The following is a 14515-nucleotide window of genomic DNA, read 5'->3' on the forward strand; positions in this document are numbered from 1 at the left end:
GTTGCGCAGACAGGTGGCAGCAACTCGGGGCCGATTTCTGGACGATTTCCGTAATCAGTCAGGGATATCGCATCCCGTTCATAACATCTCTACCTCCCCTGACAACGAATCCAGTGTCATTGAGCTCCCTTGCCATGGGATCAGCAAAGGGGCAAGCCCTTCGGGTAGAAGTCCAGACCCTGTTGAAGAAGGGCGTTCTCCAAGAGGTCCTCGACGGGTCTCCAGGCTTCTTCACAAGACTCTTTCTTGTAAAGAAGGCGTCTGGAGGCTGGAGACCAGTCATCGACCTCTCAGCCCTGAACAAGTTTGTCAAACAAACTCCGTTCATCATGGAGACGGCAGACACGGTCAGACTAGCAGTGAGACCGCAAGACTTCCTGTGTACACTGGATCTAAAGGACGCGTACTTCCAGATCCCAGTCCATCCGTCTTCAAGGAAGTACTTAAGATTCAGCCTAGACAACAAGATCTACCAGTTCAAGGTGCTGTGCTTCGGTCTCTCCACAGCACCACAGGTTTTCACCAGTGTTTTCACCCTAATATCTTCGTGGGCACACAGGATTGGCATCCGTCTCCTCCGTTATCTCGTTATCTGTAGGTTCTTTTGAACGTGTTATCAAGTCTGGGATGTTGGTCATTTCAAGAATTCTTGTCTCAATCCAATTCAATCAGTTTATTTAGGAATGAGAATTGCCTGGGTTTCTTTCCATGACTTTCTGTGGGAGAGAAGAATTCAGAACTTTCTACTTATGATCAAAAAGCTTTCAAGAAATTCCCCCACCATAAGTAGATAAGTGTTCCCAGAAATGTCTTCTTACATACATCCATATACCAAGGCACTTCCCCCAATTTTGGGGGGTAGCCGACATCAAACAAATGAAACAAAAGGGGACATCTACTCTCTACGTTCCTCCCACCCTGACAAGGGACTCAACCGAATTCGACTGGTACTGCTAGGGTGGCACAGCCCCCTACCCTCCCACATTATCCACCACAGATGAAGCTTCATAATGCTGAATCCCCTACTGCTGCTATCTATGTCTTCTAAGGAGAAGTAAATTCCTATTTGCTCAACTCAGAATACTGCCCATTCAATTTCATCTTAAACAGGACGGGACAGATCTTATAGAGCCAAAATCAGTTCCTATCATTCTGTCCATCAAAAATCAATTGCATCTTCTAGATTCGAGGGATTTTCTTCAGAATCTACTTCAGTGAGGAAGTCCTAAGTTTCTGAATCTGTTAAAATTGGGAGCTACTCTGGAGATGGATCATCTATCGGTAATTGCTCGATTGTAGAGTTGCAAACGCTCAAAAATTGCTTAGTTACTTTGTGTTCAAGGCACCAGTTCTGTCTGGTTTTCTAGTGAAAGTAAACGTCATTGCTACACACTCTTGACGACATGACGCCTTTGGCAACAAACAGTATTGAGAAATGGGGCCACAAGGTCAAGAAATATTTCCCCAAACTAGAACTTTTGTTTTGAACAAGAGATGGACAATTTTCCCTCGTTTCATTCTGGGAAATTGATGTCTTAGTGGAATTATTAACCGAATGCTTTTCTTGTTCTAAGGGGTGTGTCTGCTTGAGGAGAGTTAAAGTTTATCAGTGGTCGACAAGTTTGCAATTTCAATAAAGTTTCCCTTGTAAGATTTTCAAGATTGAGTGTTTTCACCTTATCAAGTCTGGGGATGTGAATGCAAGTATTGTTCTTATAGAGCCAGTTTGTCCCCTGTCAGAGTTTTACATATCTGGGACTCGTTTAGTAAGGAAACCATTTCTGTTACTCAATTGGAAACCCTCTCAGACAATAGAATTTCCACATGGGATTTTTTCAAAATGTTTTTCCATTATAGCAGCTAGAAAGACTTGTCTTAACATCAACGGCTTACTGTACATGTTTTTCTTAGTTTAAAAGTAGAAAGATTTAAAGTATTGAAATCAGTTTTAAGAAATTTTTATAGGTTATAAAGAGAGGTTTTTCTTTAGTCAAATTATGGTTGCATTTATTTTGACTTCAGTTTTGCAATAGATTTTGTTACTAACTGTGATCAGATGTTGCAAGGTCCTTTATTATTGAAAAAAACTTCTTCCAAATCCAATCCCATTAAATCAGGATGTTGTACTAAGGTATTGAGCTGTTGGTTTGATCCTCTGGATAAAGTTTCCTCAGTGTCTCGTGAAATTGTTTTGTTTAAGATACAGATAGAAGAATGAGCAAGTCCTTTCTCTACTTTCTCTACAAGCTTGTCCCCATTTGGGGATACTATAATGGTTCCTCCATACACTCTTCTTCCATTTCTTTCTGTCCAGTGCATCTTCCTTGCTCAGTCCCAACTCCCTCATGTCTCTCTCCACACTGTTAATCCATCGCAGTTTTGGTCTACCTAAACTTCTCCCACATTATAGTCCCGCATCCATCATATTATCTTCCTTATTGGATAGTTTTCCTCTTGTTTCTATGTCTCTACCATTACATACATGTTTAATTAAGATTCTAGTATTGATACTAGAGTCTATTGCTAGAGAGAAAAAGTCTGTTGAGTGAAGAGGTTATCCCATAATCTTCTCATTCCTCCCTTGAACGTAGTTTTGAGGAATAACCTTTGAAAACTTTCATTCCAGTTAGAGCATTGAAACTCAAACCAATAAGGTCAAGATATCAAAGGTCCTTTCAATATTCTCTTTTGTATCATATTTAAACTTGCAAAGATCTATTTTTGAAAATGCTCCCCTATTTTAACCTTTAGAAGGCTTACATACAGTAGTAGTGTAAGTCATGGTTAACATTTTGATGAAAGTTTTCTATCAGAATCAAGTGAGAAATCTCATTTTAGAAGATCAGCTGCTACCTATAGTTTAACCACAGATTCATACTCAACAGTAGTTTTCAATACAGCAGAGTGGTATTAGCCATCTGTATTTACTAATCGATAAGCCTCTGTACCATGGTCTTCCACTGTCTTGAGTTAGAGTTCTCTTGCTCTATTTTGACCCCTTTGGAAGCGTAAACGTTGTAGAGGTCTATTAAGGAAAGAACTGCTAGTGATTTGAGCTCTCTGGGAAGCTTTTTAAATGTTATATATATATACTGTCTGAGCAAATATCTGGCTGTGATTTTAACCTTCTGGAAATATACACATCCTGTGCAAATTAATTTTTATTAGAATATATGAACAAAGTTATTTCCTTGATTGATTTGCTTATAGATCAGTAAGTGCAAACTGCTTATTATGAAATGTTTCACCAGATATTTTATATATTAAATTGTGTTTATCATAATTTGTACAAATTTGATTTTATTTAACTGGAGAGGATAATGTATGTAGACAGGAATTGAATATTTAATTGGAGATTTTAAAAACAATGTAGATCAAAATTAAAAAGAATTTCATATTTGTAAAGTAAAAGTTCTTTTAAACAAGTAATTTTTTATCAAATCTTGTCTTTGGACAACTAAGCCAGTGAGGAATTAATATCTTGAGTCTTGGACAACTAAGTCAGTGAGATATAGCAGAGATAGACAAGTCCAGAAAGGTTGTCCATTTGAACCAAATTTTTAGATATTAAATTTGTCACTTTCATCAAATTGAAAAAAATATAGTATTTTCTAAATAATTTTTCATTTTGATGTAAAATCTTTGGTTTACAACCACTCATTTATCTTAATATTCATAATTTTCATTGAAATAATTTCTTGTGTCTTGAGTAACTAATTTATTATATTGTTGCAAGAAATCAAATTATATATTCTGAAAATATGATGTTGCATTAATTTTTAATTTCACAAAACTGTAATTTGAAATTATAATTTAATATGATTTTCCATTATTAAAGTATTAGATATTAATGGTTTTATGTTCATAAAAATGTATTTTTGTAACATTTAAATATTCCTGGATTGTGATGAATATACCATATCATTTTGAGGAGGACTGTCGTCATTTTGGTCGAGTCTTGATCACTAGTAAGTGGTTTAACTTCTCTTAAGGCGTTTTATAAATACACTACTGTATAATACAACAGCTGTATAGATGTGAGAGGTCCTGTATTACTGATATGAACCTATACATCTCCTGCTTATTCTCTTTAAGCCATAACAATGTTTCCGACATTGTTACAAATTAAAGAAAAACAGAAGGAAATGTCTAGTTTGATATATCAGTAATACAGTACCTCTCAAGGCTATACAGCTGTTGTATTATACAGTAGTGCATTTCTCAAACGACTTGGGGAATTGAATTCACTTACAAGTGTCCAACAATCGACCTAAATGACGACAGTACTCCTCAAAATGATGTGGTATATTTAAAACAATACAGGAACATTTAAACTCGAATTACAAAATACATTTTGTATGAACTTAAACAATGATTCATTTAAGATATATTTTGGGTTAATATTTTATGCCTTTTACTTGCATAATAATGCATCATGATGTATGGAAAATATTACTATGTAAGAATATGTAATCAAAACAAGGACTAATAAAATACATATGTTAAAGATATACTTTTATTTAATCAAAGTACATAAATAAAAAAATATATTTTTTTAAATTTTATTTTTACATATACGTTAGTGTCCCCCCCAAAATAGGGGCTGACCTCACGGAACTGCATTGCAGGCACTTGGCGACCTTCCCTTGGTGCCCTGCAGGTCAGAGAATCCGTATAGTAGGCAGACGATGCCAGAGGTACTACCGAGACTATTGTGTCGTGTGCCTTTTATCTGAATGGGAAATTGAGTACCTGGCAACTGTCTTGGTTAATGGGAGAATTGCCACTAAGAGGTCTTCCATTTTTGGTTAAAGTGAAATTGGTTTTCTCAAAGTTAGTAAGAAGTTTATTATAACTTGAGATGAAACTGCCATATTTTATCCTTTATATAAAGTTCTTAGATTTAATTCTTAAAGGTGATTTAAAATGTCATAATTAAAGAGGTCATCTTGAACCAGAATTAGTTGGGAAAATTATAAAGTCATTATAAAGTCACATTTATAGTTTGGTTAACCGACTGATTTTCAAAAGTTCCATTTAATAAACTCAGGCAAAATTGCTTTATAGAATCATGACAATATATTAAATTTATATTCTTTACCCGTTCAAAGCCAAACACTATCTTTAACAAAGCAATTTCATATTCCTTTTAAAAAAAATCAAACAATTCCATTTTACATCACGGTCAGATGGAATACTGTCGGCAGAAAGTATGTTTACACAAGATGAGTATCCGTGTACCTATACCATGTGACTGGAAGGTGTACTCTCTATAAGACACTTGGGGTGTCATTTCAGTTTTGTTGTATATTCTAATTTCTGTAATGCAATATCATAGAAAATAAGTCCAGTTTAAGAATATAGAATATTAAAAAAAGCATTAGAATTGGCCATAAGTTGCACATTCCTTTCATATAAAAAATAATTGTATAAATAATAAATTCCAATTAAAATTTAATTCACCAAACTAAGATTGTATTACAAATGTGACCTCAAACTTCAAACACATTTTTTCCATGTATTTACAAATAAATATTTTGATTACAAAGAAATTATTTATTTCAGTACTTTTCATGAAATGGACCTGTTTCATTCCTCCTGAATATGAAATACTTAGTGTTTGCTTAGTCAAACGATTGAATAGTAAAATGAAGAATTTATTCAATTGAATTACACAATAGTTAACCTGAATTCTACATTATTCATATCATAGCATCAGAAGAATAATGAAAAACTGAAAAATGTAAATGAATCTTCATTAATGATCAGATGTTTATAATTTACTTAAATGTGACGAGTAGCCAACGAACGCACGAGTCTTCGTTTCGAGCACATTTTATTAAACCAGGTTTCGAAAACTTCCGAGAAAGCAGCAAGACCAAACAAACGTCCGATAAACACCGTTTACACGCGATGCTTCTCTGATGGGCGAAAGACTTTGGAAAAGGGGGTGACATCCGTCCGGGGTACTGCCCCGACGTCCGCTAAACTCACCCCAGCGAGACGCCGGATCGAACTAGCGTTGCATTCCCCCGAACAGACGAAATAGCACAGGCAGCGTGCTCGCCCAGGCAAGGCTACGAGAGACGTGTCTATGGTACTAAGGTAACCTTAAATACCATAAGACACCAGTCGGATACCTTCCTGGGCGGGCAAATTACTGCCTGACCTTTACGTAATACCAAACTATCTGTACATAATATAGTTATTTCCTGCTTGTTCTGTTAACCAAAAGGCGAGATTTATTTATAATGTCCCTTTCCAATTATGCGGTTTTAACAAATGGCCGCCTGAAATCTCTGGTTGTCCTTGATATTGTATCGGTTTGGATATCTTCACAATGATCTTCATTTCAACTGGCTGACACAGCGGCAAATTCCAAACAAGGAGGAGGACAAATTTCAAGACAAAATCCTCTATCTGTGCGAGTAAACTTTCCAGGAATGAAGCAAATCATCTCTTTATTTCTACAATATTCATCAAACTTCATTAAACAGACAACATATTAGGAATAGTGCAAAAGGAACAGCAACCAATTTGGACGAGGATATAAACCAGAGGATGATAAAGTCCCACGAACACGACTAATCAATTGGTAATAATTGTGCCAAGACTCAATAACAGATTTCTATTCAGGCTCTCAATAAGGTAATATCCTAAGTCCTTTTCTAAGTCATCTCCAAGTCATTTGTATTCATGAGGAAATGCCAAAGTCCCTGTCTCCACTAGCAGATGAAATAGGCAGAGATCATCCAAATCAATTTGATGTCAACATTGTAGAAGCAACGAGAATATAACACGTTTGAAAAATTCTTTACTCCTATCTTGGTGTAAGAACAAGCTTCAGTCTTGCACCAATGAGATCTGGATTTAGGAGTTTGGGCCAAATTGCACCAGGGTAAAATGGGGAAATATAAAATGTAGAGAACAAACAAAGGAGGATCAATCAATATGCGATATATGGTTTTATTCAACAAGTAAGACAACTTCAGTGTGCCCCAGATCTAGCACACACAAAGGTGTAGGGGTATTGGGCAACGAACCTCCAACCAGACTCGCTAGAAACAGACCAAGATTGTGAGGACAACTGTAGGCAAATCCAAAGGAAAATGATGGGAACGTGTCACTTAATAAAAAGCTTGACGTCTTCACAAAACAATTTGACAGATGATTACTCAAAAAGACTCTAAGGAAGCAAGCTACTATACGCAGTAGGACGTCCTTCTAAAACCTCATCCAATCAAAGCTCATATGACATTAGAAAGGATTTCGATTAGCAAATAACTATAAACAGTACTTCCCCAAATGAGACAGAGCAATAAGTTTATTTTGTTAAATGTAAAGAGCAGAAAAAAAAGGTATCAATGGTGTATGATTCACCAATGCCAACTGAAATAGTTGATCAACTGATCAGAGGGGACAAGGCTCTCTCTTCTTTTCATTTTACGAGAAACAGAATGGCCGCACATAAATACACAGCTGGTAGCAAGGGAACAGAATAATGGCAGAGTCTTTTATCGAGAAGACAGAAGGACCTTGAATTAACGATACAACGAATAGCATTTTCAGGGAACAAAAAATTACTATCATACTCAAGCAGTAGAAATTGAATAACTTATCCAGGGAACATGAAATGAATAGCATATTCAAAGCAAAGAAACTGAATAGATTTTTCATGCCAGGGAGTGTATGAATATAGTATGAATAAATGCATACTTTATTCAGGGCACAAACTGACAATAAAACTGAGAGAGAAAGGTCAAAGCAGATTGGATTCTCAGGCATAAAGGAATGCTAAGAACCGAAAGATCTGACTTCAAAGTTAACGTTAATTTTATAGGTTGATTAAGAGGAGTCTAAGTGTCACCCTTGACAGAACCTAATGAAGATATAGAAGATGCATGGAGAAGAAATAGGGGACCAGCTGCTCCACAGTACATCACTTCATACAAGCAAGACAATAGTTGTGTACTACAGACTTATCATGCAGAACATGCAAGGAAACAGACTCACAAGCGACAAAGGACAAAAGAAAAGCACTTGCCATAAAGCTTGAGGCCTGCACTGACCGATTTGACAAACGACAACGTCAAACGATTCAAAGCAAGCAAACTACTATGAGAAGGTAGAGACGGACAAGAATGCATTTTGAAGTACTGAATTAAAAGATGAACATAGACACGACTGGCAAAATCTAACCGAGGCCATTTACGTCAATAGGCGTAGGAGGAGATGATGATGATGGCCACCATTCTAAAACCTTGTTCACTATGAAAATAGCTTCACTGTACTCTTGCAAACAAGAGACAGTGATAGGTTCCTCTTGGCAAATGTAGAACATCAACAAAAGTTATCAATATTATCACCAACCCTACAATGGTGATCAACGTCCTGTTCACGTTTCTTTCTATTTTATGGGAAACTGGATGGCTATAGACAATTTCGCCAACCCACAACCTAATTAGAAATCACCAGAACAATGGAGAAATTATTTATCAACAATTTGAAACTGAACAAATACTATATTCATGAAAGTGAAAATAAATAGCATATTCACAGAAAACAAAGTAAACAGCATAATTTTGGAATAGCCAACATGCCTTATCCACTGCACAAACACAAAAATGTTTTTTCAAGGCACAAACACCAATCACCCCAGCTGACAAAAAAGGTTAAAGCAGACTTTATTCTCTGGTATACACAAATACCAAGAATCGAAGAACCTGACTGCAAGTAATGTAGCAGTTAACATCACAGTCAACCTTATTAACATGACTGAATAGAATGTCTTCTTCATCATTTACAAGGAAGACAAAAGTTTAACCTGTATGGAGGCAAACAGAAAGCCAAAGATCAAATTGGTTGAGAAAGAACTGGACAATCACACCTACCCAGTCTTCTTAGGTGTCACCCTTGACAGAACGCTCTCCTTTCAAGAGCACACAAACAATAGCAAACATAAAGTAGCAACTAGGAACAGCCGCCTCAGCAAATTCACCAACACCAGCTACAGAAGAACAAACCCTGAGACTCTGAGACAAAAAGCCCTGCCACTTTGTTACTCTACTGTGGAGTACTGAGCATAAGTGTGGGCCAAGATCACGCCATGCGCATAAGGTAGACCCAGAGCTCAATAAATCCTGTCGGATTATTACTGGCACCGTAAAATCAACCCCTTTACGATTTTTACATAAAATAGCCAGTATCCTACCACCCGACAAGAAATGCTAGCAAAAACTGAAAAGAATAAACAAATTAATGACCCCAAGAATACCAAGCCATTTACAAATCAAGCATAAAAATGAAAAACTGGGTAATGTTTCACTTTGATTCAACACAAGTGGAAAACACCTATGATATGCACAGAAAGCAAAACAAGTTTCTGGACCTTATCAGCAATAGAGAGATACTCTGAGGACAGTAGACGTGGTATCTTCCTTAGACTTGACAATAATCAATTCCCTTATTGCATGAAGGCACCAGACATCAAGAGACACAACTGACTCACAAATAACCCAAGATGCAAGTGACATCGGATGGAAGAGAGTTAAGCTTTGACTTCTGCTTAGAAAGAAAAAGGGGCAAATGATGAAAGCTGGAAAAATGACGCACGAAAAAGCATCCCTTCGTTGGAGCCTGGGATCAATTTTGTCCCTGATTGATGGTAGAGCAGCCAGTGAATTTAGCCTTCAAGAAGCATTGTAAATGTTGTAGAGGCTTCGCAGTTAGTGCAATAGGTGGTGTAGCGTGTAATTTCAGCCATTGTGAAGAATCCTCGCAACCTCTAGCCGACTTTAAGTACAGTAACTCTTCGTACGGGTGTCAGTGCAAAGAACTTGTGTTCCACACAAGAGTGGGGCAATGTTAACCGCACCGACACGCGGAAGGAAAGAAATCTCCCAAGTTGAGGGTTTATACAAGTACAGAAATACAAGAGATGAATATAGAAAAGTAAAAATGTCTAAACATACTTTTTAATCAACATTGGCCATTTTCCTAATGGAAACATATAGTAAATTTCTTAGCTCTGCAAGAAAGAATTTTAGTGGGGAACTTGTAAAAGCCAGAAGATAATACAAAAATCCTGAACAAGAAATAACAGTAGAAATACTGTACAGGTATTATTATAATTATGATCATCATTATTGTTATCAATAGCTGAGCTACAACCCCAGTTGGAAGAGAAGGATGCTATAAGCCCAATGGCTCCAACAGGGAAAAATAGCCCAGTGAGGATAGGAAATCCAAAGATACGGCGGAGATAAATTTCTAATTACAGTCTACAAAAATTACTCTCTAATCTCAGTTTTGATTCGCAAGACTGACCAAAACTAAGAACATGAATCACCAAAGAACTTCTACAAAGTGGATGAGACACAAAGTTTTTTTTTATCCATTGCTTCTTTGTCTCTTCTCATCAAGTTCAAATCATCACTATTTTCCGATTGATTCAGAAGTCAGATAGACCAGTGTTCTGTCTTGATATTAACTCAAATGAACTATATTCTTCTGACTTATTATTATTACTTTTATTATCACCAGTTAAGCTACAACCCTAGTTGGAAAAGCAGGATAGAATAAGCCCTATAAGGAGTCCAACAGGGAAAATAGCCCAGTGAGGAAAAGAAATAAGGAAATAAAATAGTGTGCCCGAGTGTACTCTCAAGCAAGAGAACTCTAACCCAAGACAGTGGATGGCCGTGGTACAGAAGCTCTGGCACTACAATGGTTTGACTTTGAAGTGTCCTTCTCCTAGAAGAGCTGCTTACCATAGCTAAAGAGTCTCTTCTACCCTTACCAAGTGGAAAGTAGCCACTGAACAATTACAGTGCAGTAGTTAACCCTTTGAGTGAATAAGAATTTTCCAGTGTATTGTAGGCAAAGGAAAATGAGCTGAAGCCGCAAAGGGATCCAATGTAGTACTATCTGACCAGTCAAAGGACCCAATAATTCTCTAGCAGTCATTGCTTCTATCTCCTCTAAATTAGCCGTCTTACTACTCCTATTTTACCGCATTCTATTCTAATTAGTTTCAAAGATAATTCTTGTGCAAGTCCTACATAGAGTGCAGTGTAGCAATATGATGACATATCTTGATAAACTATTTTATAATCATAATATGATAGACATCTGTCATGCCAGCTCACTCTTTGGAGGCTTATAACTTGTATGATAAAATGACAGAATGTAAACTGACTGACAGTGACCAAATAAAAAGAAACCTTATTATGAACTTATCAATTTCTTATCTACCTCAATCTGATAAGAAAACTGAGTTCTTTTCCAACTCCTGTTTAAAAAAATTTTGAGTTTTAAGAACATAAGATTCTTGTTTGATAATTATTTTGTTATAGATTTCTGTTCTATATCAACCTCTTGTGTTCTAATTGTTCATGGCTTGAGAACAAAAGAAACAGCTTGAACATCATTAGCATAATGTACGATTTCCAAAGTACATCATGTTTTATCCTTTGGCAGAACGACGGAACAATTCGATTTCCCAAAGCACCAGACTCTGTTTTCCAATCTTAGTAAACTTGACAACACAAAACTCTCCATTGATGACTACCAGATAAAAAAGAAATATTGAAGAATACTGTATATTCTCTCCACATTACAAGTAGATTTACAAGAACATAAAAACTCTATGACTGAAGCAGACTACTTAAAAATCAAAACTTCCTGGGAACATATTCAAGAAGAAACACAACCTGGCTTTAGAAAAGCCCTCAAACTACACATTAGCAACATATAAAATCCTTCCTCATCTATAGAAAGACTTCAATACACGACACAGACATCGTCATATTGAACCTCAACGCTTCTTCCCAAGACTATAACTTCTGCTTCGCTTAATCGAACGAAAACCAACGAGTCTACTCAGAATCAGCACGACCATTCACTTCGCCTTTCGATACAGATTAGCATGGAATCAAAATATTCGTACAGATAACTTCATATTACAAAAGGTTGTCGCATCAACTCAAGATGAACTGATGCAACAGAGATGCTTGTTCACTTTCCCTCACTCGATCGCCCACAGAGGAACAACGCATGCGATGTATCGGACATGTATAGGGTGATGCCGGTCTTCTCTCTCGGAAGTTTTCAGAAACCTAAATGTAATGAAAAATGTGCAAAACTCTTCCATGTCCTTCGTGGGACAAGTCGCAATCGTAAATTGAAAATGTCTGAGGATTAACAAATTTTAATTCACATTCTTTGCGGTTTTTCATTGCTTCAGATGTAATGGTATAATTTAATTGAATTAGTTAATTATTCTGTTTTCACCTGAAAGTGATTCTACATTCCAAAATTCTTACGTTTAATCAGGCGTACACCAAGTGTTTATATTCAAATTTAATAAACAGATATTTCTAATAAAAAGTAGACAAATATTCAATTGTAATCAATCTATTCAATTATAAATAGACAGACAATTGCCTGACAAATAAAGTCACATTTGAAACACATTATTATTCTGGTAAATCTCTTAATAGCAGAATATATAAAATTTATCCAAGTATTTCAATACTAAAAGCAATGTGGAAAACCCACAGCCAATTCTTTTGCTTTTAGAAGACTATGTTCATAAAACCTGGACTTAGAATCTACTTTACACATCACTACAGGAATTAGAATATACGGTAAAACTGAAATCATCTATAGACGATATCTGATAAGGAAGACACCTTCTGTCCCATGATAAAGGACACAAATACTGTACTTGCGTTTTTATCATACTTTTCACGTATCGTATTTCTTCAGACCATTATTATGTAACTTTGGAATTAATGACTTTTTTTCATTAAAAGGAATACTAATTAGCATTGTTATAGATGGTCTTTGATCGATGAATGTCTACAAAATATAAATAAACTTATTTAACAAGTCATAATTTCATAAAAACAACTTTGCATTGTTATTAGTGGAATTTGAAACTCTGACAATCAGTCAAATTACAATTGTGACTCAAGATTTTCCTCAAATCCTTTTAAGTTTTAGATTACCTTTATTTCAGGGACATTCAAAAAGACACCTTTTAGAATTATATATCTACGTAAGCTTTATATAAAGGATAGAAACTTCAACAGCTTAATCTCAAGCTATAACTTAACTTTCTTACCTAAATCGAGACAACCAATTTCAGTTAATATTAACCAAATGGAAGACGACATAGCGAATAAATTCTCCCAATAACCAAAACAGTTATCAGATAATTAATTCTCAAATTCAGAGATAAAAGACACATACCACAATAGCAACGGGAGTAACTCCGGCACAGTCTGACGACTGCAAGGCCTCTGGCAAGCAGGGAGGGACGTCTTTAGTATTGCCTTGCGCGTTCCGTGAGATCAGCCCCTTGGGGTGCGGCCACTGGCCTTTATTTCTTTCCAAATCATCTACATCTACATCTGGAAGAGAACTCCGACTTTAGACTCGATACAATGGCAATGTCAGTTACAAAATGGTATTTCGTTTGGCATAAGACTGGAATCGTGTTATGCGGGATTAAGACATTTGACTGAATTTCAAATCTTATTAATTAGTTTTATGATTATGCTTTAGTAATGGACCTAGAAATATCATAATTCATAACATAATCTAATTAATTCATTTAAATTGTTTATCTTTCTTTTGTCTTATAAGAATTAACTACTATTGTAAACACATTTTCAGAACTTGGAATAAAAATGCAACATTGTACATCTACCTTCATACTCATTAACTAGCAAACCATTACTAATACATTTACATACAAAAACCCTAGACGTTTCTAGTCTACTGCAGGACAAAAGCCTCAGACATGTCCTTAGTCATGTCTGGGGTTTGGCCATTTCCATCGCCACGCTGGCCACTGCGGATTGGTGATGGTGGGAGACTTTAGTCTGATTGCTCACAGCAAACCAAGCTAGTATGGGTGGGCCTGAATAGTAAAACTTTGATCATGGCGATACACAAACCCTTTCACCACGTTGAGGTATCCCCACTGAGAAAAGCGTTGTACGCTATAGCTACCATCCAGTCAATATAACAATTTATTAAATGTATCTAACTTGCTTCACTAAGGCCAAACTGGAATATAGCTTTCTTTGCTAACTTGTAGGAGAACCATAATAAAAATCTTTGCATCATCTTAATGAGTTTAACGTATAAAGAATAAAGTCTATATTCTTCAGGGTCTTTTTAGTCCCGCTACTTTCATATCCACCGATTTTCTTTAGTTACCGTTCCTAGTTCTTTCCCTTTGTTGATATGTCCATAAGAAATAATTCTCAGTTTTAGAATGTTGAAACCCAGTCTTATACCAAAAGAAATGACAGATTTTAAACATTACAAACTGACTTCAACATAAAAGTTCTCTTTAACAATAATCAAGTTAAGTCACAAAAACCTTTTGATACAAAACTCGCACTGCAGCAATGAGCAAAATCCTATACAGTACAGCCTTATAAACATAGTAATATTCACAATAATAAAATAGTTTTAAAATACTAATTCTTAGAAAATGATT

This window comes from Palaemon carinicauda, chromosome 43, assembly GCF_036898095.1.
Source record: "Palaemon carinicauda isolate YSFRI2023 chromosome 43, ASM3689809v2, whole genome shotgun sequence".
NCBI classification, from domain to species: Eukaryota; Metazoa; Arthropoda; class Malacostraca; order Decapoda; family Palaemonidae; genus Palaemon; species Palaemon carinicauda.